General features: G+C 45.2%; 1 protein-coding gene across 2 annotated transcripts in view; it reads left to right on the top strand.

Annotated features, from left to right (window-relative positions):
* The first annotated feature begins 14,268 nt into the window (after positions 1-14,268).
* Positions 14,269-26,839, top strand: part of LOC139407293 (1-phosphatidylinositol 4,5-bisphosphate phosphodiesterase beta-4-like) — a 170,733-nt gene continuing 158,162 nt past the window's right edge. The window contains exons 1-2 of one of the 2 annotated variants that reach the window (XM_071150946.1): positions 14,269-14,527; positions 21,810-21,855. The gene's annotated coding sequence lies outside the window, so the exon portion shown is untranslated. The remainder of the gene's footprint in view (positions 14,528-21,809; positions 21,856-26,839) is intronic. The other variant, XM_071150948.1, reaches the window with a different exon arrangement.

Below are 26,839 nucleotides of genomic sequence, written 5' to 3' on the forward strand. Positions count from 1 at the left end.
TTGGATTATTATTTTTTGCCTGGTCACTTACAGCTGATGTGTTGTTCGTTGAAGTCCACAAATGAAGAGAAATGGTGAGAGGAGGAGAGTGCATAGAGGCTAGAATGGATACAACGTGGCTGCTATGAAAGTGAACTGCATTTATGCGTGATCAGGGGTGTATCCATTCTGCCGATACTAGAAACTCTCATTTGCAACTGTTGGACTAATGATTACACCCTATATCAGCTAGATGCAGGCAACAGTGTGCAAGGCAGTATTGAATGTTTCACTGTCTGTCACCTAAAAAATTTCACTCGACCTGTGTGCGCCTACATTGTAAACTTCCATTCATAGGCTTCGCTAAATTGTAGCAACCTCATGATGGGTATAGGGAAAATATGAGTATCATGTACAGTAGTAGCCTAAACCTTTTGATGTTACAGTGAACTGGGTGAATGGAATATGAATGTGAGTCATCCAATATGCTGTAATAGAAATGAGGCCATGCTCACGAGAAAAAAAATGGTCCTCCCTCATCTTAAACAGCACTGACCGCCACTGATATTTCACTGTGACCTGCTGCTGACTGTCAGGCAGTGAGGCAGGCTGTTGCTGAGAGAGTTGTGGGGATGGCCGTATATATGTGTGTGTGTGTGTGTGTGTGTGTGTGTGTTTGTTGAGAGAGCACTACAGCTATAGGCTGAGTCACGTGAGCGAGAGGAGAGAGAGCAGCATGCGCATGTTGTGACAACTTTTTACCAGTTGTAGTTAGGCTATTTAGATTGTCATTATAGAAACACCTATTACCTCTTTCCATAAAACATATTAATACGCTACAACTGATGCACATCAAGAAATAATGGAGACAAAGTACTGGAAAACGACTTTGGGCGAAATAGATCATATTACATAAATTCGCTTGGAGGTGGTTTAAACTGCATTCTAATGTTGACCGCACTTGGGTAGGATACCTGAAGCTGGCAAACCAATTTAATAAATAGCCTATAACTTCAGTTTATTGTTGTTGTAGTCTTGTGTTATTATGCAATTATTAATGGACATGTTTAGTTAATTAAATTGGAAATTATCATAGCTCTATCGCAATTGCTGATCAGTTGTTAGAACGCATTAGATTGACGGTAACAGTAGTCAGATTAGGATACAGGTAAAAACAAATATGTTTAACACTAGCTGTTGTTGACAAGCATATTCAGTTATTTACTTAATATTTATATTTAATTCAATGATTGAAATTATTACCCCATCCTGAGTAGCCTATTCCAACAGGTTATTGGGAAACACAAGCACTTCTTACCTCGACATCACCTCACTATTCATGTTGGATAAATTAGTCTCTTAATTTGAACTAAGCTAGCTGCTAAATCGTTCAGTTTACATCCTGCCTACATCTTGTTTAGGGAAATGAGATGTAGGCCTATCAAGGGCTATAACCTACCTGCCTTTATCACAATCACAATATATGTGGTATATGGCCAATATACTACGACTAACGGCTGTATCCAGGCATGTTTGTGTCATGTTTAAGAACAGTCCTTAGCCGTGGTATGTTGGTCATTACCACACCCCTTGTGCCTTATTTCTTAATCATAGCAGTCAAACAAGTTAAATCGACATCCATTGATGGAAAATGATCTGGCAAGTTTAATAAGGGCAAATTATATTTTCTGTTGCCACATATTTTAATTATTGTATTACATCATGTCATAACTTGTAAAAATTCTGTTTTCCTCAAAATAATAATTAAACGTCCTTACAATTTACTACGATATTCTTTCTTAATTGGCTCGATAACTATTGGAAAGGGTTTATTTTATAAATATGGCAACTCCTCTCTTGCTGTGAAAAAAAATGGCTAGTTTTGGAGATTGGAAACCCAAATTGGTCGACAAGGACAAATTCTGGCCTGGTTTAGATCTTATCTGTCGGAAAGATATCAGTTTGTCTCTGTGGATGGTTTGTCCTCTGACAAATCAACTGTAAGTTTCGGTGTTCCTCAAGGTTCCTCTTGGTGATGTCATTGGGAAACATAACATAACATAACTTTCAACACGGATGATACACAGCTGTACATTTCGATGAAACATGGTGAAGACCCAAAATTGTCCTCCCTTGGAACCTGTGTTTCAGACATAAGGAAGTGGATGGCGGCAAATGTTTACTTTCAAACTTGGACAAAACAGATATGCTAGTTCTAGGTCCAAAGAAACAAAGCAATCTTTTGTTGGATCTGACAATTACCCCAGTGCTAGCCTCTCTACACTGTCTTCCTGTAAAGGCTAGAGCTGATTTCAAGGTTTTACTGCTAACCTACAAAGCATTACATGGGCTTGCTCCTACCTATCTTTACGATTTGGTCCTGCCGTACATACCTACACGTACGCTACAGTCACAAGACGGAGGCCTCCTTATTGTCCCTAGAGTTTCTAAGCAAACAGCTGGAAGCAGGGCTTTCCCCTACAGAGCTCCATATTTATGGAATGGTCTGCCTACCCATGTGAGAGACGCAAACTCGGTCTCGACCTTTAAGTCTTTATTGAAGACTCATCTCTTCAGTAGGTCCTATGATTGAGTGCAGTCTGGCCCAGGGGTGTGAAGGTGAATGGAAAGACACTGGAGCAACGAACCGTCCTTGCTGTCTCTGCCTCGCCGGTTCCCCTCTCTCCACCAGGATGTTCTGCCTCTAACCCTATTACGGGGGCTGAGTCACTGGCTTACTGGTGCTCTTCCATCCTGTCCCTAGGAGGGGTGTGTCACTTGAGTGCGTTGAGTCACTGACGTGATCTTCCTGTCCGGGTTTTGCGCCCCGCTCGGGTTCGTGCCGTGGGGGAGATCTTTGTGGGCTATACTAAGCCTTGTCTCAGGGTAGTAAGTTGATGGTTTGAAGATATCCCTCTAGTGGTGTGGGGGCTGTGCTTTGGCAAAGTGGGTGGGGCTATATCCTGCCTGGTTGGCCCTGTCCGGGGGTATTGTCGGACGGGGCCACAGTGTCTCCCGACCCCTCCTTTCTCAGCCTCCAGTATTATGCTGCTGTGTCAGGAGGCTAGGGTCAGTCTGTTATGTCTGGAGTAATTCTCCTGTCTCATCTGGTGTCCTGTGTGAATTTAAGTATGCTACCTCTAATTCTCTCTCTCCCTCGTGACATCGGCTGATGTAGATGATGTATATAAATGTGATTGATTGATTTTGGGTGGGTTTTGAGTGGTCTTTGGGCCAGAAATGTTAACTTGTCCTGGCAACCCTGCTGGCTAGCTACAGAAGTTAGCTGGCTAGTTAGTTATAGTAGTTAACTTCTGGCATCAGTTGTTGTTTTGTTATTATCATATTTTACCTATTCCATTGTTTGCAGAATGCATACTGGCATTTGAATATAGCGCAGGAAAAGGGAATCCGGACACACTCTGGACACTGTAGACATATTTAAATGTAGGTGTAGACACATGACGTGTTCGGTATCCCATAATCAGCACTCTATGATCAGAATACTAAAGCTGCATGAACTGTCAAGTCTAGACACGCCCTAATTAACTCTCTGCTGCGCTGGGCTGGAGGCGGAAGAGGAAGGCCATGGTTTTTAATATGATTCTAGTCGTTATGTAAACAGTGACGCCTCTCCGCTCCCTCCAGTCCACACACACACACACACACACACACACACACACACACAGAGAGTCCAAACTCCCAGGAATACCGACTGCCATCTGTCCATCTGCTGCAGGGACAAGAGGTGTCAGATAACTGTTTTTATATGAAACACACCAGGGCAGAGGACTGGACAGAATTTCTGGGAGAAGGTGTATGTGTGTGTGTGTGTGTGTACACAGTATGTGTGCATGCATGCATGTATAAGGTTAAGATAGATTGTTGTGCATAATGACATGGAGTTTTTCCTGCTGTCGCCAGTAAGGTCTGTGGAACCATAATTATAGTGTGCATGTGTGTTATAAGAACATCACACTCAAGGCCCATTACCACTGGACACTGGAATCAGTCACGTGACTAGACAGTTTCCTGCCACTTCGTCAATGTGTCAGCCATTTGAAGACCATTCTTATCTTTGTGTTGTATACCACTCTAAGACATTATATAGAGGTTTGATTTAATGGAAGTGTACAGTAGTAACCCTGCTGTGGTTTACACGGGCCTGTGTCTAGTGGGTCAGTCCTACTGTCAGAGTCAGTTGTCCTGAGTGTGTGGCATCCAGATCACCCTGGGTAAGGTTAAGGTGATGGGATACAGTTGAAATGAATAGGCTTAGAGATTCATAAAATGATGAGGTCTGGGTTAATAAACTGAAGAGAATGAGGAAGTCTATGGATGTTTATTTTACAGTTGTTCATTTTTCAGGTATAAAAGAGATACACACACACACACATACGACAACAAAGCCATTATCAGTCGTCCTTGTGCTGTGTGGAATGCAGTTGCTGCCTGTGGGCCAAACAATGTTTTGTTTTGCAATAACAAACGCACAAACCGGTAGCAGAAATGACACCACAGTAAGCTACTATCCATGCAGTTGTTACTGGTTCGGCTAACACATTCTCACAGCTATCTAGTCACGCGGCCCAAGCATTGAATTTACCCAAACACTCTGCACCTTAAAGGGATTCTCCGGTACTTTTGTGTACTTTTTAGCCAGTAGTTCTGAAAGTGGCGGCCTTGACCCAAAAGTGGTCCCCAAAAATTGTGTACAACATCACATATGTGCAGATATGTGCACCATGCCATTTCTCTCGCTCTGCTGTGTAGGATTATTGCTATCTGCCATTCCAATGGCGAAGGGCTAATCTCATTAGCTGGAACTAGAATTGCTAGGGGGCTGGCCCTCGTGGGGGGAAATGATGCAGCACAGCTTCCAGAAGACAGACATAAAATGAATTCAACAATTAATACATTTCAGCTCTCTTTCTAGAAACAAAGATAATGACTGTGCAAACTGTTCAAATAACCATACCCTTGTTTTTTCTATGGATTCATTCATGCACATAGATGTCATCCTGACCAACTGGCCCTCCAAATACACCTCCGCTGTCTTCAACCAGGATCTCAGCGATCACTGCCTCCTTGCCTGTATCCGCTACGGGTCCGCAGTCAAACGACCACCCCTCATCACTGTCAAACGCTCCCTAAAACACTTCTGCGAGCAGGCCTTTCTAATCGACCTGGCCCAGGTATCCTGGAAGGATATTGACCTTATCCCGTCAGTTGAGGATGCCTGGTCATTCTTTAAAAGTAACTTCCTCACCATTTTAGATAAGCATGCTACGTTCAAAAAATGCAGAACTAAGAACAGATATAGCCCTTGGTTCATTCCAGACCTGACTGCCCTCGACCAGCACAAAAACATCCTGTGGCGGACTGCAATAGCATCGAATAGTCCCCGCGATATGCAACTGTTCAGGGAAGTCAGGAACCAATACACGCATCAGTCAGGAAAGCAAAGGCCAGCTTCTTCAGGCAGAAATTTGCATCCTGTAGCTCTAGCTCCAAAAAGTTCTGGAACACTGTAAAGTCCATGGGGAACAAGAGCACCTCCTCCCAGCTGCCCACTGCACTGAGGCTAGTTAACACGGTCACCACCGATAAATCCATGATTATCGAAAACTTCAACAAGCATTTCTCAACGGCTGGCCATGCCTTCCTCCTGGCTACTCCAACCTCGGCCAACAGCTACTCGCCCAAGCCTCTCCAGCTTCTCCTTTACCCAAATCCAAATAGCAGATGTTCTGAAAGAGCTGCAAAACCTGGACCCGTACAAATCAGCTGGGCTTGACAATCTGGACCCTCTATTTCTGAAACTATCTGCCGCCATTGTCGCAACCCCTATTACCAGCCTGTTTAACCTCTCTTTCATATCGTCTGAGATCCCCAAGGATTGGAAAGCTGCCGCAGTCATCCCCATCTTCAGAGGAGGAGACACCCTGGACCCAAACTGTTACAGACCTATATCCATCCTGGCCTGCCTTTCTAAGCCAAGTCAACAAACAGGTAACTGACCATCTCGAATCCCACCGTACCTTCTCCTCTGTGCAATCTGGTTTCCGAGCTGGTCACGGGTGCACCTCAGCCACGCTCAAGGTACTAAACGATATCATAACCGCCATCGATAAAAGACAGTACTGTGCAGCCGTCTTCATCGACCTGGCCAAGGCTTTCGACTCTGTCAATCACCATATTCTTATCAGCAGACTCAGTAGCCTCGGTTTTTCTGATGACTGCCTTGCCTGGTTCACCAACTACTTTGCAGACAGAGTTCAGTGTGTCAAATCGGAGGGCATGTTGTCCAGTCCTCTGCCAGTCTCTATGGGGGTGCCACAGGGTTCAATTCTCGGGCCGACTCTTTTCTCTGTATATATCAATGATGTTGCTCTTGCTGCGGGCGATTCCCTGATCCATCTCTATGCAGACAACACCATCCTGTATACTTCTGGCCCTTCCTTGGACACTGTGCTATCTAACCTCCAAACGAGCTTCAATGCCATACAACACTCCTTCCGTGGCCTCCAACTGTTCTTAAACGCTAGTAAAACCAAATGCATGCTTTTCAACCATTCGCTGCCTGCACCCGCACGCCTGACTAGCATCACCACCCTGGATGGTTCCGACCTAGAATATGTGGACATCTATAAGTACCTAGGTGTCTGGCTAGACTGTAAACTCTCCTTCCAGACTCATATCAAACATCTCCAATCTAAAATCAAATCTACAGTCGGCTTTCTATTCCGCAACAAAGCCTCCTTCACTCACGCCGCCAAACTTACCCTAGTAAAACTGACTATCCTACCGATCCTCGACTTCGGCGATGTCATCTACAAAATAGCTTCCAATACTCTACTCAGCAAACTGGATGCAGTTTATCACAGTGCCATCCGTTTTGTTACTAAAGCACCTTATACCACCCACCACTGCGACCTGTATGCTCTAGTCGGCTGGCCCTCGCTACATATTCGTCGCCAGACCCACTGGCTCCAGGTCATCTACAAGTCCATGCTAGGTAAAGCTTTGCCTTATCTCAGTTCACTGGTCACGATGGCAACACCCACCCGTAGCACACGCTCCAGCAGGTGTATCTCACTGATCATCCCTAAAGCCAACACCTAATTTGGCTGCCTTTCGTTCCAGTTCTCTGCTGCCTGTGACTGGAACGAATTGCAAAAATCGCTGAAGTTGGAGACTTTTATCTCCCTCACCAACTTTAAACATCTGCTATCTGAGCAGCTAACCGATCGCTGCAGCTGTACATAGTCTATCGGTAAATAGCCCACCCAATTTACCTATCTCATCCCCATACTGTTTATATTTATTTACTTTTCTGCTCTTTTGCACACCAGTATCTCTACCTGCACATGACCATCTGACCATTTATCACTCCAGTGTTAATCTGCAAAATTGTAATTATTCGCCTACCTCCTCATGCCTTTTGCACACAATGTATATAGACTCTTTTTTTTTCTTTTTTTTCTACTGTGTTATTGACTTGTTAATTATTTACTCCATGTGTAACTCTGTGTTGTCTGTTCACACTGCTATGCTTTATCTTGGCCAGGTCGCAGTTGTAAATGAGAACTTGTTCTCAACTAGCCTACCTGGTTAAATAAAGGTAAAATAAAAAAATCGAATAAATAAAAAACATTTTGTGGCAATAATAAGTACACATAATTTACATGGAAAAACTGAAGAGTGGGGCAGTCCTGCTCATTCTGTAGAAGTGTTATTTCATGCAAAACAGAATAAATGTCTGTTCAATACAGATTTACGCTGGTAATTAAACAAGCATATTGAAGGGGTAGGCTCATGGCTATATCATAATCTACATCCCTTTTGGCTCTCAGAGTATAGGCTTACCGCATTGAATGTTCATTTTTCACAGCAATGTTTCACAGAAACAGTAATAACAATGGTCAGTGGTCTTTTTTCTATTTTGTTTATAAGGTTGTTATGGTGAGTGAATGAGGACCCAAAAGCGAACTAACTTAAACAGAGCTTCTTTAATAACCAAACATAGGTAGGCTCAGATAGACCGGCAGATTCCGACAGGACAGGACAAGGTTACAGCAAACATGACGATAGTCTGGCTCAGGCATGAAACACAAACAAGAATCCGACAAGGACAGGAACAGAAACAGAGAGAGATATAGGGACCTAATCAGAGGGAAAAAGGGAACAGGTGGGAAACGGGGTGAATGGGTAGTTAGAGGAGACAAGGAACAGCTGGGAGAAAGCGGGGGAGAAAAGGTAACCTAACAACGACCAGCAGAGGGAGACAGGGTGAAGGGAAAGGACAGAGACAAGACACAACATGGCAGTACATGACAGTACCCCCCCACTCACCGAGCGCCTCCTGGCGCACTCGAGGAGGAAACCTGGCGGCAACGGAGGAAATCCTCGATCAGCGCACGGTCCAGCACGTCCCGAGAGGGAACCCAACTCCTCTCCTCAGGACCGTACCCCTCCCAATCGACAAGGTACTGGTGACCACGGCCCCGAGGACGCATGTCCAAAATCCTGCGGACCCTGTAGATGGGTGCGCCCTCGACAAGGATGGGGGGGGGGGGGGGGGAAGACGAGCGGGGGCGCGAAGAACGGGCTTAATACAGGAGACATGGAAGACCGGGTGGACGCGACGAAGGTATCGCGGAAGAAGAAGTCGAACTGCGACAGGATTAATGACCCGAGAAATACGGAACGGACCAATGAACCGCGGGGTCAACTTGCGAGAAGCCGTCTTAAGGGGAAGGTTCTGAGTGGAGAGCCAAACTCTCTGACCGCGACAATATCTAGGACTCTTAGTTCTACGCTTATTAGCAGCCCTCACAGTCTGCGTCCTATAACGGCAAAGTGCAGACCTGACCCTCTTCCAGGTGCGCTCGCAACGTTGGACAAAAGCCTGAGCGGAGGGGACGCTGGACTCGGCGAACTGAGATGAGAACAGCGGAGGCTGGTACCCGAGGCTACTCTGAAAAGGAGATAGCCCGGTCGCAGACGAAGGAAGCGAGTTGTGGGCGTATTCTGCCCAGGGGAGCTGTTCTGACCAAGACGCAGGGTTGCGAAAAGAAAGACTGCGTAAGATGCGACCAATAGTCTGATTGGCCCGTTCTGCTTGACCGTTAGACTGGGGGTGAAAGCCGGAAGAGAGACTGACGGAAGCCCCAATCAAACGGCAAAACTCCCTCCAAAATTGAGACGTGAATTGCGGACCTCTGTCCGAAACGACGTCTGACGGAAGGCCATGAATTCTGAAAACATTCTCGATGATGATTTGTGCCGTCTCTTTAGCAGAAGGAAGCTTAGCAAGGGGAATGAAATGGGCCGCCTTAGAGAACCTATCGACAACCGTAAGAATAACAGTCTTCCCCGCTGACGAAGGCAGTCCGGTGACAAAATCTAAGGCGATGTGAGACCATGGTCGAGAGGGAATAGGAAGCGGCCTGAGACGGCCGGCAGGAGGAGAGTTACCGGACTTAGTCTGCGCGCAGACCGAACAAGCAGCCACGAAACGACGCGTGTCATGCTCCCGGGTGGGCCACCAAAAACGCTGGCGAATGGAAGCAAGCGTACCCCGAACGCCAGGGTGGCCGGCTAACTTGGCAGAGTGAGCCCACTGAAGAACGGCCAGACGAGTAGGAACGGGAACGAAAAGAAGGTTCCTAGGACAAGCGCGCGGCGACGGAGTGTGAGTGAGCGCTTGTTTTACCTGCCTCTCAATTCCCCAGACAGTCAACCCGACAACACGCCCCTCAGGGAGAATCCCCTCGGGGTCAGTGGAGGCTACTGAAGAACTGAAGAGACGAGACAAAGCATCAGGCTTGGTGTTCTTAGAGCCCGGACGATAAGAAATCACGAACTCGAAACGAGCGAAAAACAGCGCCCAACGCGCCTGACGCGCATTAAGTCGTTTGGCAGAACGGATGTACTCAAGGTTCCTATGGTCAGTCCAAACGACAAAAGGAACGGTCGCCCCCTCCAACCACTGTCGCCATTCGCCTAGGGCTAACCGGATGGCGAGCAGTTCGCGGTTACCCACATCATAGTTACGTTCCGACGGCGACAGGCGATGAGAAAAATACGCGCATGGGTGGACCTTGTCGTCAGAGAGGGAGCGCTGAGAAAGAATGGCTCCCACGCCCACCTCTGACGCGTCAACCTCGACAACGAACTGTCTAGAGACGTCAGGTGTAACAAGGATAGGAGCGGATGTAAAACGATTCTTGAGGAGATCAAAAGCTCCCTGGGCGGAAACGGACCACTTAAAGCACGTCTTGACAGAAGTAAGGGCTGTGAGAGGAGCGGCCACCTGACCGAAATTACGGATGAAACGACGATAGAAGTTCGCGAAGCCGAGAAAGCGCTGCAGCTCGACGCGTGACTTAGGGACGGGCCAATCAATGACAGCTTGGACTTTAGCGGGATCCATCTTAATGCCTTCAGCGGAAATAACAGAACCGAGAAATGTGACGGAGGAGGCATGAAAAGTGCACTTCTCAGCCTTCACAAAAAGACAATTCTCTAAAAGGCGCTGGAGGACACGTCGAACGTGCTGAACATGAATCTGGAGTGACGGTGAAAAAATCAGGATATCGTCAAGGTAAACGAAAACAAAGATGTTCAGCATGTCTCTCAGGACATCATTGACTAATGCCTGAAAGACAGCTGGAGCGTTAGCGAGGCCGAAAGGAAGAACCCGGTATTCAAAGTGCCCTAACGGAGTGTTAAACGCCGTCTTCCACTCGTCCCCCTCCCTGATGCGCACGAGATGGTAAGCGTTACGAAGGTCCAACTTAGTGAAAAACCTGGCTCCCTGCAGGATCTCGAAGGCTGAAGACATAAGAGGAAGCGGATAACGATTCTTAACTGTTATGTCATTCAGCCCTCGATAATCTATGCAGGGGCGCAGAGACCCGTCCTTCTTCTTGACAAAAAAAAACCCCGCTCCGGCGGGAGAGGAGGAGGGGACTATGGTACCGGCGTCAAGAGCTACAGACAAATAATCCTCGAGAGCCTTACGTTCGGGAGCCGACAGAGAGTATAGTCTACCCCGGGGGGGAGTGGTTCCCGGAAGGAGATCAATACTACAATCATACGACCGGTGTGGAGGAAGAGAGGTGGCCCTGGACCGACTGAACACCGTGCGCAGATCGTGATATTCCTCCGGCACCCCTGTCAAATCACCAGGCTCCTCCTGTGAAGAAGAGACAGAGGAAACAGGAGGGATAGCAGACATTAAACATTTCACATGACAAGAGACGTTCCAGGAGAGGATAGAATTACTAGACCAATTAATGGAAGGATTATGACAAACTAGCCAGGGATGGCCCAAAACAACAGGTGTAAAAGGTGAACGAAAAATCAAAAAAGAAATGGTTTCGCTATGATTACCAGAAACAGTGAGGGTTAAAGGTAGCGTCTCACGCTGAATCCTGGGGAGAGGACTACCATCCAGGGCGAACAAGGCCGTGGACTCCCTTAACTGTCTGAGAGGAATGTCATGTTCCCGAGCCCAGGTCTCGTCCATAAAACAGCCCTCCGCCCCAGAGTCTATTAAGGCACTGCAGGAAGCTGACGAACCGGTCCAGCGTAGATGGACCGACAAGGTAGTGCAGGATCTTGAAGGAGAGACAGGAGTAGTAGCGCTCACCAGTAGCCCTCCGCTTACTGATGAGCTCTGGCTTTTACTGGACATGAAGTGACAAAATGACCAGCAGAACCGCAATAGAGACAGAGGCGGTTGGTGATTCTCCGTTCCCTCTCCTTAGTCGAGATGCGGATACCTCCCAGCTGCATAGGCTCAGCTCCCGAGCCGGCAGAGGAAGATGGTAGTGATGCGGAGAGGGGGGCAACGGAGAACGCGAGCTCCTTTCCACGAGCTCGGTGACGCAGATCAACCCGTCGCTCAATGCGAATAGCGAGTTCAATCAGGGAATCCACGCTGGGAGGGACCTCCCGGGAGAGAATCTCATCCTTTACCTCTGCGCGGAGACCCTCCAGAAAACGAGCGAGCAAAGCCGGCTCGTTCCAGCCACTGGAGGCAGCAAGAGTGCGAAACTCAATAGAGTAGTCTGTTATGGATCGATTACCTTGACATAGGGAAGACAGGGCCCTGGAAGCCTCCTCCCCAAAAACAGATCGATCAAAAACCCGTATCATCTCCTCCTTAAAGTCCTGATACTGGTTAGTACACTCAGCCCTTGCCTCCCAGATTGCCGTGCCCCACTCACGAGCCCGTCCAATAAGGAGAGATATGACGTAGGCGACACGAGCAGTGCTCCTGGAGTAAGTGTTGGGCTGGAGAGAAAACACAATATCACACTGGGTGAGGAACGAGCGGCATTCAGTGGGCTCCCCAGAGTAACACGGCGGGTTATTGATTCTGGGCTCCGGAGATTCGAAAGCCCTGGAAGTGGCCGGTGGATCGAGGCGGAGATGGTGAACCTGTTCTGTGAGGTTGGAGACTTGGGTGGCCAGGGTCTCAACGGCATGTCGAGCAGCAGACACTTCCTGCTCGTGTCTGCCTAGCATCGCTCCCTGGATTCCGACGGCTGAGTGGAGAGGATCCGAAGTCGCTGGGTCCATTCTTGGTCGGATTCTTCTGTTATGGTGAGTGAATGAGGACCCAAAAGCGAACTAACTTAAACAGAGCTTCTTTAATAACCAAACATAGGTAGGCTCAGATAGACCGGCAGATTCCGACAGGACAGGACAAGGTTACAGCAAACATGACGATAGTCTGGCTCAGGCATGAAACACAAACAAGAATCCGACAAGGACAGGAACAGAAACAGAGAGAGATATAGGGACCTAATCAGAGGGAAAAAGGGAACAGGTGGGAAACGGGGTGAATGGGTAGTTAGAGGAGACAAGGAACAGCTGGGAGAAAGCGGGGGAGAAAAGGTAACCTAACAACGACCAGCAGAGGGAGACAGGGTGAAGGGAAAGGACAGAGACAAGACACAACATGGCAGTACATGACAAAGGTGGAGGGCCTCCTATTTGCTTTCCTTTTGTAAGTGTTTTTCTCATTGAATAGTTTTGCAACATACAGCCTCAGGGTACAGTTATGAAGAGACGCACCTGCTATTCTTCTCGTCTTGCCTTTTTATATAATGTGTCTGATATAGACACAATATAGGGTGAATTCTGAATAAGTGGGACACTTTTTGAATTTTTCCAACATACTTCAATAACCAGATCCCTGCCTAACCTAAGGACAGGGGTCCCTAATGTAAACTGGACCTCTTTCATCCATTGGAATAGCCTTTAAGACTGTTCAACTCTTGCTACTGCATGCTGTCCTACTATAGCTAGCTATGGCTGGTATTGCAGGACAACAACCAAACATGACTGAATGACAAAATGTAAACATACTGTAATATTGGCAAATTTGAATGTATTTTGATGCACCAGTACCTAGTATGCACATTAGTATGCATATTCACATCACAATGTGGCACTGTGCATTATTTATGACAGTTTTATAACCTTAACATCAAAACAGAAAACAAATCTGTCGCTGATTTTATCGTGTGCTTCCTGTTTGAAGCTTGCTCTGCCACCCTCTATGATGTCATGCCAATTAGTTTATATGATTTGGATCATGTTGTTTCTCTGCAAGGGCTTAGACACAGTAGTTTAGATTTTCTCTTGTCAGACCAAGAAATAAACATGTCAGGATTAAGCTGTTTTATTGTCACATACGCCAAATAAGTTCAGTGAAATGTGTTGTTTTACAGGGTCAGCCACAGTAGTACTGCACTTCTGGAGCAAATTAGGGTTAAATTACTTGCTCAAGGGCACATTGACAGATGTTCACATAGTCGGCTCTGGTATTTGAACCAGCTACTTTTGGTTACTGGCCCAATCCTCTAAACGCTAGACTACCTGCCACCCGAAACTTACAGTTTGGGGTTTTAGGCTGGATTTCTGTATAAGCACTTTGTGATGTCTGCTGATGTAAAAAGGGCTTTATAAATACATTTGATTTGATCATTTGATTTGATCTAAGGTCTCAAGGAGAGGATCATTTAGAGAGGGCTCTACTTAGGCTACTTAAGTATCAACACTTATACCAACATGACAAGGCCTCGCAAAAAAAAGCATTGCATTAGTGGGATGAGCGGGATGAGCGCACACACACACACACACACACACACACACACACACACACAAATTGTAGTGTAACATAATATTCCCTTACAACCTGTCATTTGTCTGAGCCGCACACACACACATGCACGCACGTACACGAGTCGCACACACGTACACGCGCACACACAAATCCCGAGAGTGGTTCCTTATAGGAACGCATATGGCCATTCTCCACTGGATGGCGAGTGGTACAAGAGGAGCGGGCTCTTGGAAGGGAAGGATAAAGACAAGAGGGGAAGAGAGAGAGATAGTTTGAGAGGAACAGAGAGAGGGCGGGAGATACAGCTCAGCAGCTGTAAAAAGGAGAGAAAATCCCGGCCCAGCCTCTGCAAGCATAATTTCTCACATCGGATTTTATCCGTTCTCGTCGCAACCAATTTACGTAAGGGCATTTTCATATTTCTGTCATTTTGGCTGCAAGTGGGACTTTTGCAATGTTTTGCTGAGCACCACTTTTGTATGATTCGTTGATCTGGGTGTCTAGTAATTTACAGTATTGGAGAGATAAAAACGTTCCCTTGTTTTCATATTGGTGGTTGAAACCCGTGAGAATATTCCACTCCCAGAGAGGTCGTTCTGGAAACTAGATTACAGAAACAGCGGCAAATCTTGTGGGTTATTTTCGAAAGGCTCGTTCTTGGTTTGATGTAAAATAACATTATAGCTCGTGTACAAGCATGCACAACACGTGCATGGATGTCCTATCCATTCATTGCTTTCGTTTTTGTGAATTGGAACGTTAGCAGAAACGGTATATAGGCTAATCAAAGGTATGTATCCCCATTCATCTGTGGTGTATTGTTAGTCAACTGGTTTGCAGCGTCAAAAACTTGACAAATGGAGGGGAATATCGGTATTTTCTTCTCCAAGATAGAGGCTTGCTAGCTGCTAGCTAACAGGACAGACAATAGCAGGGATACCCAGCTTGCTTGCCCATAAAAGTAGTCAGACTGGCATGCTTGCATGAGAGATGCACCACCTGCTAGGCTAGCTTTTACGCAAACCACTCTAAATGATTTGGGTTTAAACATATGGCAGCTACTAGCTAAGTTAGATAACAAACATACGAGTTATTGAACAATAGTTTGCTCTATTTATACACGATTCTGTAGAGATATAGATCACAATTCATGCTAACGATGTCTGCTTGTCAGACAACTAGCTTGCTGACGTTAGCCAGTATTCTGATGTTTGGGGCTGTGTGTGTGTGCAGTGTGCACTCATTTGCCATACATGTTCCGCTTCTTCCATCACAACATAAAGCCAGATAATCAAGAAATAACAATCAGCCAATGGCTACTCTTGTCGAGCTATACTGATTTCTGTCAGTATCAGACAGCTTTTTGAGATGCATTAACGTTAGTAGTGCATTTTCTGTTTTGATATTGAGAAAGGCATTTGTCCAAAGTATTTTTTTGTAAATAAATAGCAGTCGACATGTATGTTGATGGTAAGGGATAAAAAGTGTACACAGGATACCTTGTTTTGGTTCAGTGGTGTTGTAGACGCACACCTGTGCGCGGAACTGCCACCTGTTCCCGTGCACGCACGGAGCCATTGTCCTGTGTGTGAAGCGTGCGGTCATCGACAGGCAGCCGGACGTGTGTTTGAAGTGGTATTAAGCTGATTTTGATTATGGGGGGAGAGGGGGGATAGAGACACGTTTGCCAGACTCGTTCGATATGCAATGAAGTGGCTGCTTTCTTAGATTCAACCAAGATATTCACCCTGGAAGCAAATGGCCGAATTGATTAAATGGAAAATGCAGTATGCTGCAGTTGGTCACTAGAACGTCAAAAAATGTCAGATTGATGAGAAAGAAAAAACATTCCATCTGCTTATGTGTTGCATGCTTTTCATCAGACACATAGGATCTCAGGAGTCTATAATGACTAAAGAAAACACTTGTTTACTACAATAAAAACAGTACTGTATAACAGTAGTGGTATAGTAATAGCGACTTAAAACAATGTCTATAGATTTCTAACTCTAATGAAGTGTCTGTCTGTGTCCATTGACCGTTCTGCAGCTTCTGTCACTGCATGTCTGCTGCGTGTAGAAAGAGAGCCCTATCCAGGTTTATAGTATTGACACAGTGGCATAAGCACTTCGATTGCGATTAGAGAGACAAACATTGCCCTACCTACCTCCTTCGCACAAAAACCATTAGTGACCTTGGGACTATAAAGGTCTATGACATTTGGTAAAAAAGGAGTTATTCACATAGAGTTGCTCTTTAGTAAACCTTTATATGTGAGATATGTCAGATAATAAAACAAGTTTATTTACTATGGAGAAAAATAAAGAAAAACCTGAAAGTTCTATTTGCCCAAACACCTTTTGGCTTGGTGCTATAAGGTTCATTCTGGAATCCAATCTCATTGCTGGGTTGTCAATCAAACATAATTGTAAGGTGATATACTTATTGAGTCATGAAAGAGGGAGACATTACAAAACGGTTCTGAGATTTGGGACTTGAAAAATAGTCATTATCTCAAAACTATACACTCTTTCCATGACGTAGACTGACCAGGTGAATCCAGGTGAAAGCTATGATCCCTTATTGATGTCACTTGTTAAATCCACTTCAATCAGTGTAGATGAAGGGGAGGAGACAGGTTAAATAAGGATCTTTACGCCTTGAGACAATTGAGACATGGATTATGTATGTGTGCCATTCAGAAGGTGAATGGGCAAGACAAAAGATTGAAGTGCCTTTGAACGGGGTATGATAGTAGGTGCCAGACGCACCGGTTTGATTGTGTCAAGAACTGCACAGTTTCCTGTGTGTATCAAGAATGGTTTACCACCCAAAGGACATCCAGCCAACTTGACACAACTGTGGGAAGCAATGGAGTCAGCATGAGCCAGCATCCCTGTGGAAAGCTTTCGACACCTTGTAGAGGCCATGCACCAACGAATTGAGGCTGCTCTGAGGGCATAAGGTGGTGCAACTCAAAATTAGGATGTTCCTAATATTTTGCACACCTAGTGTTCATTTTGCAGATAGAACCTTATAGTTCCAAGTCCTTGATTATTGACATAATAGGTTCCGGTCCTCATTTTTAATTACTTAAGAGTTTTTTCCACCCATTTTTAGAAGAATGGCCATAACGTAAGTTCTTTATGGTAAGAACAAATGAACACAGGTTTCTTAGAGCATGTTTAACGCCCTTAGGAGAGGCATTGCTGCTTTTGTCGTGTTCTATATCAATACGAAAACCTGCATGGAAGGGGCATTTCTCTAACATTACATAACTTACCACATTTTATTGGTAAATAGCAAGTAATTTACTGACTTTGGGTGTCAGAGACCAGAAAAATATATCAGTTTACTCATCCAGAGCTAAGCTTTAGCAACGTGGTTAGTTCTCCATGGGATAATATAGTGTATTTGTCATTTTAGGGAACTATCGCTTTAACAAATGTGTTAAATCAAATGTGTAAATGTGTTTAACAAATGTGATGACATGATTAGAAATAAGGAAGGATATTCTCTTTATTTAATCATTACAAATCTGTACTTTTCTATTGAAATTGAAATCATTTTAACATTGGGTGTCAGACAGGACCTTATGGTTGAACTCAGATTGACATTTCAGAGCCATAAGGTTCTATCTGCGACTGCAACCCCCTCTGAACTTTAGGCTCCTTTAAGGTGAGGACTACAAAACAAGTCGGATACCTGAGATGTGAAACCTTTAATGGTCAATATCTCAGAACATTGCTTTGCTCAGATATAACCTTATAGGTCTCAAATGACCTTACCTGCATAGTTTAGAAGCCACCATAGCCTAAAGCTGATTCTGATGAAGAGAGTTGGGCTAAGAAGCTTAACGGCTGTGTTTTTTCGGGTCAGAGGGTATGGTTATTGTTATGAGGGGAAAGCTTATACTGATTCAGAGCGTTTGTTCGTTGGCCAAGGCTCAGATTATGCTGCTTGTCTAAAATCTGTCTGCGCCATATTGTACAGGTTGTTTGGAAAGGTGATATATTTGGCTGCTATTACACAATGCAGTGATTTTGTGATGAATATTGACTGTGTTGTGTTAATGGGATGGCTGATGCTTCATTGTGAATCAGGTTGCTGTGTGTGTTTCTCAACTTCAGGGCCGTTGAGTCCCTGAAAAGGGAGACCGGTTTAGGCAGCTAAAAAGTGCTTGTTTTAATCTCAAATCTCCAAGGAGGAAATTGTATTTGTCTGACAGCAGCTGGCTGACAGTAGCTTGCTGCTGGTGCCTGGCTCAGAAATAAATAAATAAATGCTGAACCAAGGCAAGTGATGTGGGAAAAATGCAGAATAGATTTATTCCAGAATCCTAGACACAAAATAAACCAAATGCAATGCCGTGATAAAGTATCATGTTTAGGTGAGCTGTAAAACAGGAAATAGAGATTGGGGTGGACCTAAAAGCAGTCTCCGGCAGCTCCTTAGCTGATCACGTCTGAAATGACATTTAGCCAGACAGGCAAAACAAACAGATAGGATTGCTATGAGTCACACCGTTTACCCTGCTGCCTTCAAAACTAGAAGGATACTTCTGTGTGGCTCTGCATCTAGTGGTAGAGGACTTGTGCACACACACACACACACACGTGCACACACACACACACACACACACACACACACACACACACACACACACACACACACACACACACACACACACACACACACACATATTGCATACATTTCTTCAATATTGATTTGTTGCATATTTGTTAATCAGTAAATCAGTGATGTTGTTAAGGGTTCAAACGTAGATGTTGGCTGGTCTTCAGACCTGCTGCATGATGCTGTTTAGAGGAGGGAGTCCCATAGCTCTGCTGTACTGGTCTGGCTGTGGAGATGTCAATCAGAAAACACACACACACACACAATGATTGTTGTGTTTGGAGAAGCTGGCAGTGGTATCATGGTCATGACTGTGTCAGTGGTGGTTGTGTTTGTCTGTGTTTGGGTCTTCCCATGTGGGATTTTGACATTGGTGAGGTAACCAACATCGTATGGAAGCAAATTCCTGGGGTAAAACAAGTGGGACTGGAACCAGCGACCTTGTATCTTTCGGTCCAACACCTACCGTGATCATCCAGTGGAGTTGCAACGGGACAGCCCCAGTCTGCTCTAGAACAGTCATCTGACTCCATCTTTTGTTTTGACTGAGGTATCATGTTTTCCTCCTGTCCTCTCTTCCTCTTCTCACACAACAGCTATGCTGCTTTGATCCATCTATCAGGGAGATGGACATATAAGGTCTGGGAAAGACAGGGTAGCCTAGTGCACACACGCACGCGCACACACACACACACACACACACACACACACATACACATACACACATACATACACACATATACACACACACACATTTCTTGTTAACAAACTATAGTTTTGGCAAGTTGGTTAGGACATCTACTTTGTGCATGACACAAGTCATTTTTCCAACAATCGTTTACAGACAGAATATTTCAATTATTTCACATTATCACAATTCCAGTGGGTCAGAAGTTTACATACACTAAGTTGACTGTGCCTTTAAACAGCTTGGAAAATTCCATAAAATGACGTCATTGCTTTAGAAGTTTCTGATAGGCTAATTGACATCATTTGAGTCAATTGGCGGTGTACCTGTGGATGTATTTCAAGGCCTACCTTCAAACTCAGTGCCTCTTTTCTTTTGGGACAATCAAAAGAAATCAGCCAAGACCTCAGAAAAATAATTGTAGGCCTCCACAAGTCTGGTTCATCTTTGGGAGCAATTTCCAAACGCCTGAAGTTACCACGTTCATCTGTACAAACAATAGTACGCTAGTATAAACACCATGGGACCACACAGCTGTCATACCGCTCAGGAAGGAGATGTGTTCTGTCTCCTAGAGATGAACGTACTTTGGTGCAAAAAGTGCAAATCAATCCCAGAACACCAGCAAATGACCTTGTGAAGATGCTGGAGGAAACCGGTGCAAAAGTATCGATATCCACAGTAAAACGAGTCCCATATCGACATAACCTGAAAGGCCGCTCAGCAAGGAAGAAGCCACTGCTCCAAAACCGCCATAAAAAGCCAGACTAGGGTTTGCAACTGCACATGGGGACAAAGATCGTACTTTTTGGAGAAATGTCCTCTGGTCTGATGAAACAAAAATAGAACTGTTTGGCCATAATGGCCATCGTTATGTTTTGGAGGGAAAAGGGGGTGGCTTGCAAGCCGAAGAACACCATCCCAACCTTGAAGCATGGGGGTGGCAGCATCATGTTGTGGGGGTGCTTTGCTGCAGGAGGGACTGGTGCACTTCACAAAATAGATGGCATCATGAGGGAGGATACGTGGGTATATTGAAGCAACATCTCAAGACATCAGTCAGGAAGTTAAAGCTTAGTCGCAAATGGGTCTTCCAAATGTACAATGACCCCAAGCATACTTCCAAAGTTGTGGCAAAATGGCTTAATGACAACAAAGTCAAGGTATTGGAGTGGCCATCACAAAGCCCTGACCTCAATCCCATAGAAACGTTGTGGGCAGAACTGAAAATGCGTGTGCGAGCAAGGAGGCCTACAAACCTGACTCAGTTACACCAGCTCTGTCAGGAGGAATGGGCCAAAGTTCACCTAATTTATTGTGGAAAGCTTGTGGAAGGCTACCTGAAACGTTTGACCCAATTTAAACAATTGAAAGGCAAAGCTACCAAATACTAATTGATTGTATGTAAACTTCTGACCCACTGGGAATGTGATGAAAGAAATAAAAGCTGAAATAAATCATCTCTTTACTATTATTCTGACCTTTCACATTCTTAAAATAAAGTGGTGATCCTAACTGACCTAAAACTGAATTTTTACTAGGATTAAATGTCAGGAATTGTGAAAAACTGAGTTTAAATGTATTTGGCTAAGGTGTATGTAAACTTCCGACTTCAACTGTACATACATGCACATACACACACACACACACACACACACTGAAAATGAGTTGAAAATAACAGACAGATCTGATTATCTATGACGAATAGTTCCATTGTTTGTTTAAACACATTATGATTCATAGCTTTCCGCTTTATTGTTATAGCTAACCAAAACAGGACTCTCTTCCCAAGCCTCCATTGTGGATATTATACTTTACTGGGGTGTTTTCCTTGGCTGGGGAGAGAGGCCGCAGAGGTGTGTGTCTGTCTGTCTGTCTGTCTGTCTGTCTGCAGTCCATCTGTGAGGTTCATGTCCATAGGTTTAATGAGTTTCTTGATTTAAGGGGAGGCTCCTAATGTCCAGAGCTTTTTGCCTCTGACTTGTTCTTTAAGGCCCAGTCCAGTCAAATACTAGATTTGCTTGTGTTTTATATACATTTCCACACCAGGAGGTTGGAATAATACTGTGAAAATACGACAATTATGATCATTTCCTTTTAGTGTAACAGCTGTTTTGAAAAGACCACCCGAAACCAAGCGTTAAATTAGTTGATTGACCAATAAGAAAGAGTTCCAAACATCTCTGCCGATAACAGCTAGTTTTCAGTTTTCCCCTCCCCACTCAGACCACTCCCAGACAGTCCTAGCTAAATTATTGCTTGAGAAATTAATCTTTGCTAAGAATCATTTTTAAATGATTTGATATTGAGATAACAACGGCTGCATTGGGCTTTTAAATGTTCCCTCCTCTGTCCTCACAGGCCAAGATATGAGTTTCACCCACTGAAGTTACTTCATGCTGAACTGGTAAGTTGGAGAGTTATATTAGACTTAATACCTATTGGTGTTAACAGTGAAACCGATGGTTGTTCTTTATACTCTTAGTCTTTTCGGTGGTCTTTGTAGAACTTCCTCGGCTGTTGCATATGAAACACACATCATGTTAGATGACGTTTCTGTAGAGTGGAAATCATTTTTTGGGGTTGGTAAACATGCTTGTGAACTACAGCCTGCCCTTAATGACAGAGATACACGTCCTATGTAATCTATACATGTAGGAGCAGGAGATCTTCTCTGTACTGTTGAATGTGGGAGGAGCGGAAACAGAACATTATACAGTATCTGTTGTGTGTAAATATCTCCAGCTTCCCACTTTTTAAAAGGGACATTTATTTTTTCTTCTTTGTTTATAGGAAATGTATCAGGTTGTGTCCCTATTTTAAACTGAGTGGACAATCATTTGTTTACTATCTATGCCTATTTTAAACTGTGAGTGGGCAGTCATTCACTATCCAAGCCTATTTTAAACTGTGGGTGGACAGTCATTTAGTCACTATCTAAGCTCAGTGCCATCTTCTCAAATCAAAATCAAACATTTGTCACAAGAGCAGACTCAGACGAGGAGACGGGGATGAAGTAACCAAGGTATTTATTGACACACGGGGGAGATGGAGTGCAGGTCAGTGGAAGCTTGGGCGGGAAGCTGGAAACCAGGTGGAGGCTGAGGAGGCTGAGGCTGGAGTGAGAGGGGTTGGAACAGGGTACGCAGGTCCGGAGGAGAATCCAAGGGAGTAGTAGAGTGAGGAATCCAGGACAGAGTAGCAGGATGACGAGACGTGGGACTGGAGAAAGGGAGCAGAGTCACAGTGGGCAGAACTGTAGCGGAGAGGAAAACAGAGTCAGGCAAGGAAAACAGGCACAACAATGAGCCGAGGGGGTGGAGGAGCTGCTGCAGGAGGAGACAGGGGACTGGAGCAGACAGGTTTAATCAGGGATACATGGAAGGTAGGATGGATCCTGAGAGAGGCTGGGAGTTTCAGGCGCACATCAGAGGGGTTAATTTCAAAGGGACCAATGAATCGGGGGCAAAGTTTATTCGATGCTACCTTCAATGGCAGGTCCTTCGATGAGAGCCTTACCTTTTGATCCGGGGTGTAGACTAGAGCAGAAGCCCGGCGACAGTTGGCTTGAGACTGGGTCCTGTCGGAAGCACAAAGAAGGGCATATTCAACCCAGGGTAACTGAGCGCTCCAGGAGGAAGGGGTAGCAGAAGTCACGCAACGTAGGGCAGTCTCCATCTCTTGGTTGGCCCGTTTGGTCTGGCCGTTGGTCTGGGGGTGATATCCAGAAGAAAGACTGACATTGATACCAAGAGCTGAGCAGGATAATCTCTGAACCTGGAAACTGGGGTCCTCTGTTGGAAATGATGTCAGATGTCAACATGCTTTGTAAACAACAGGTGAAATGTATATGTATAGGCCCTTCCCTACAATGCAGAGAGAAAGAAAATAGAGAAATAATATATAAGTAAATCACTTAATAATAAAAGTACTAATAAATACACAATGAGTAATGATAACTTGGCTTTTGCAGGGGCACGAGGTAATTGGGGTAGATATGTACATTCACTATATATACAAAAGTATGACACCCCTTCAAATTAGTGGATTTTGTTATTTCAGCCACACCCGTTGCTGACAGGTGTATAAAATCGAGCACACAACCATGCAATCTCCATAGACAAACATTGGTAGTAGAATGGCCTTACTGAAGAGCTTGGTGACTTTCAACGTGGCACCGTCATAGGATGCCACCTTTACCAACAAGACAGTTTGTCAAATGTATGCCCTGTTAGAGCTACCCCGTTCAACTATAAATGCTGTTATTGTGAAGTGGAAATGTCTAGATGCATTAACGGCTCAGCTGCGGAGTGGTAGGCCACACAAGTTCACAGAACTGGACCGCCGAGTGCTGAAGTGCGTAGCACATAAAAATCGTCTATCCTCAGTTGCAACACTCACTACCGAGTTCCAAACTGCCTTTGGAAGCAGCGTCAGCACAATAACTGTTTGTCGGGAGCTTCATGAAATGCGCAATGCCAAGTGTCGGCAGGATGTGGTGTAAAGCTTGCCACCATTGGAAACACGTTCTCTGGAGTGATGAATCACGCTTTACCATCTGTCAGTCCGACGGACCAATCTGGGTTTGGTAGATGCCAGGAGAACACTACCTGCCCAAATGCATAGTGCCAACTGTAAAGGTTGGTGGAGGAGGAATAATGGTCTGAAGCTGTTTTTCATGGTTCAGGCCCCTTAGTTCCAGTGAAGGGAAATCTTAACGCTACAGCATACAATGACATTCTAGATGATTCTGTGCTTCCAACTTTGTGACAACAGTTTGGGGAAGGCACTTTTCCTGTTTCAACATGACAATGCTACTGTGCACAAAGCGAGGTCCATATATAAATGGTTTGTCGAGTTCGGTGTGGAAGAACTTGACAGGCCTGCACAGAACCCTGACCTCAACCCCATCGAACACCTTTGGGATGAATTGGAATGCCGTCTGCGAGTCAGGCCTAATCACCAAACATCAGTGGCCGACCTCCACATCTAGTGGAAACCCTTCCCAGATGAGTGGAGGCTGTTATAGCAGCAAAGGGGGGACGAACTCCATATCAATGCCCATGATTTTGGAATGAGATGTTTGACGAGCAGGTGTCCAGATACTTTTGGTCATGTAGTGTATAACTAGAAATAGAGTGACAGATAGTAAACAGTAGCAGCAGCGTGATAAGTAAAAAAAGTTAGTGCAAAAAGGGTCAATGCAGATAGTCTGTAGGTATTTGGTAAACTATTTAATTAACTATTTTGCAGTCTAATGGCTTGGGGGTAGAAGCTGTTCAGGATCCTGTGGTTCCAGAACTGGTGCATTGGTACTGCTTGCCGTGCGGTAGCAGAGAGAACAACAGTCTATGACTTGGTTTGCTAGAGTCTTTGACAATTTTTAGGGCCTTCCTCTGACACTGCCTGGTATAGAGGTCCTGGATCTGTAGCGCCTTTCGGTCAGATGCCAAGCAGTTGCCATACCAAGTGGTGATACAGCCAGTCAAGATGCTCTCAATGGTGCAGCTGTAGACATTTTTGACGATCGGAGTGCCCATGCGAAACCTTTTCAGCCTCCTGAAGAGGGAAAGGCGTTTTCATGCCCTCTTCATGACTGTGTTGGTGTGTGCAGACTAGGATATATCCTTAGTGATGTGGACACCGAGGAACTTAAAGCTCTACTCCCCACTCCACTACAGCCCTGTCGATATGAATGAGGGCGTGTTCAGTCCACCATCAGCTCCTTTGTCTTGCTGAAGTTGAGGGAGAGGTTGATGTCCTAGCACCATACTGCCAGGCCTCTGATCTCCTCCCTATAGGCTGTCTCATTGTCGTTGATGATCATCCCTACCACCGTTGTATCATTGGCAAACTTAATGATGGTGTTGGAGTCGTGAGTGGCCACGCAGTCGTGGTTGAACAGGGAGTATAGGAGGGGACTAAGCACACACCCCCGAGGAGCCCCCTGTTGAGGGTCAGTGTGGCGGATGTGTTGTTGCCTACCCTCAACACCTCCCTCTGCAACTGGATCCTGAACTTCCAGACTGGCCGCCCCCAGGTGGTGAGGGTAAGCAACAACACATCTGCCAGGCTGTCCCTCACCACCTGGGGGCGGCCCATCAGGAGGTTCAGGATCCAGTTGCAGTCCCAGAATCCTTAGCTTAGTGATGGGCTTGGAGGGTATTTTGGTGTTGAATGCTGAGCTGTAGTCAATGAACAGCATTTTCACATAGGTGTTCCTCTTGTCTAGGTGGGAAAGGGCAGTGTGTAGTGCAATAGAGATTATGTTATCTGTGGATCCGTTGGAGCGGTATGTGAATTGCAGTGGGTCCAGGGTGTCTGGGATGATGTTGATGTGAGCCATGACCAGCCTTTCAAAGCATTTCATTGCTACAGATGAGAGTGCTGTGGGGTGATAGTCATTTAGACAGGTTACCATGGTGTTCTTGGGCACAGGGACTATGGTGGTCTGCTTGAAACACGTAATCCATTGTAGTTTGCAAGCCTCGCCACATCCAACGATCATCAGAGCCGATGTATTAGGATTCGGTCTTAGTCCTGTATTGATGCTTTTCTTGTTTGATTAGTCGGGCATAGTGGGATTTCTTATACGCATCTGGTTTAGTGCCCGCTCCTTGAAAGCGTCAGCTCTAGCTTTTAGTTCAGTGCGGATGTTGTTTGTAATCCATAGCTTCTGTTTGGGATATGTACGTACAACCACTGTGGGGAAGACGTCGTCAATGCACTTATTAATGAAGCCTGACCTTTTCTGTATTTAGCGTGTCACTGGTACTTCCTGTTTGAGTTTTTGCTTGTAAGCAGCAATCAGGAGGATAGAGTAATGGTCAGATTTTCCAAATGGAGGGCGAGGGAGAACTTTGTATGCGTTTCTGTGTGTGGAGTAAAGGTGATCTGCAGTTTGTTTTTTTTGCCACAAGTGACATGCTGGTAGAAATGAGGTAAAATGGATTTCAGATTCCCTGTGTTAAAATCACCGGCCACTAGTAGCGCCGCATCTGGATGAGAATTTTCTTTGTTGCTTATGGCCCTATACAGCTCATTGAGTGCAGTTTCAGTTCCAGCACTGTGGTGGTAAATAGACAGAAACATAGTATGATCTACAGCTTATAATGAGGTATTCTAACTCAGGCGAGCAGAACCTCGAGATTTTCTTAATACATCTCACCCCTCTTGAGCTTACCCAACGCTGCCGTTCTGTTCGTCTGATGCAGAAAAACAGAAAAAACAGCTAGATGTATATTATCCATGTCCATCTTCAGCCACGACTCGAAGAGACAGGATTTTAAAGTTCTTCAGGTCCCGTTGATAGGATAGTCTTGAACGGAGCTCGCCTAGTTTGTTCTCCAATGATTGTACGCTCGCCAATAGAACGGAAGGTAGAGGCAGTT

Source organism: Oncorhynchus clarkii, chromosome 4, assembly GCF_045791955.1.
Source record: "Oncorhynchus clarkii lewisi isolate Uvic-CL-2024 chromosome 4, UVic_Ocla_1.0, whole genome shotgun sequence".
Classification (NCBI taxonomy): Eukaryota; Metazoa; Chordata; class Actinopteri; order Salmoniformes; family Salmonidae; genus Oncorhynchus; species Oncorhynchus clarkii.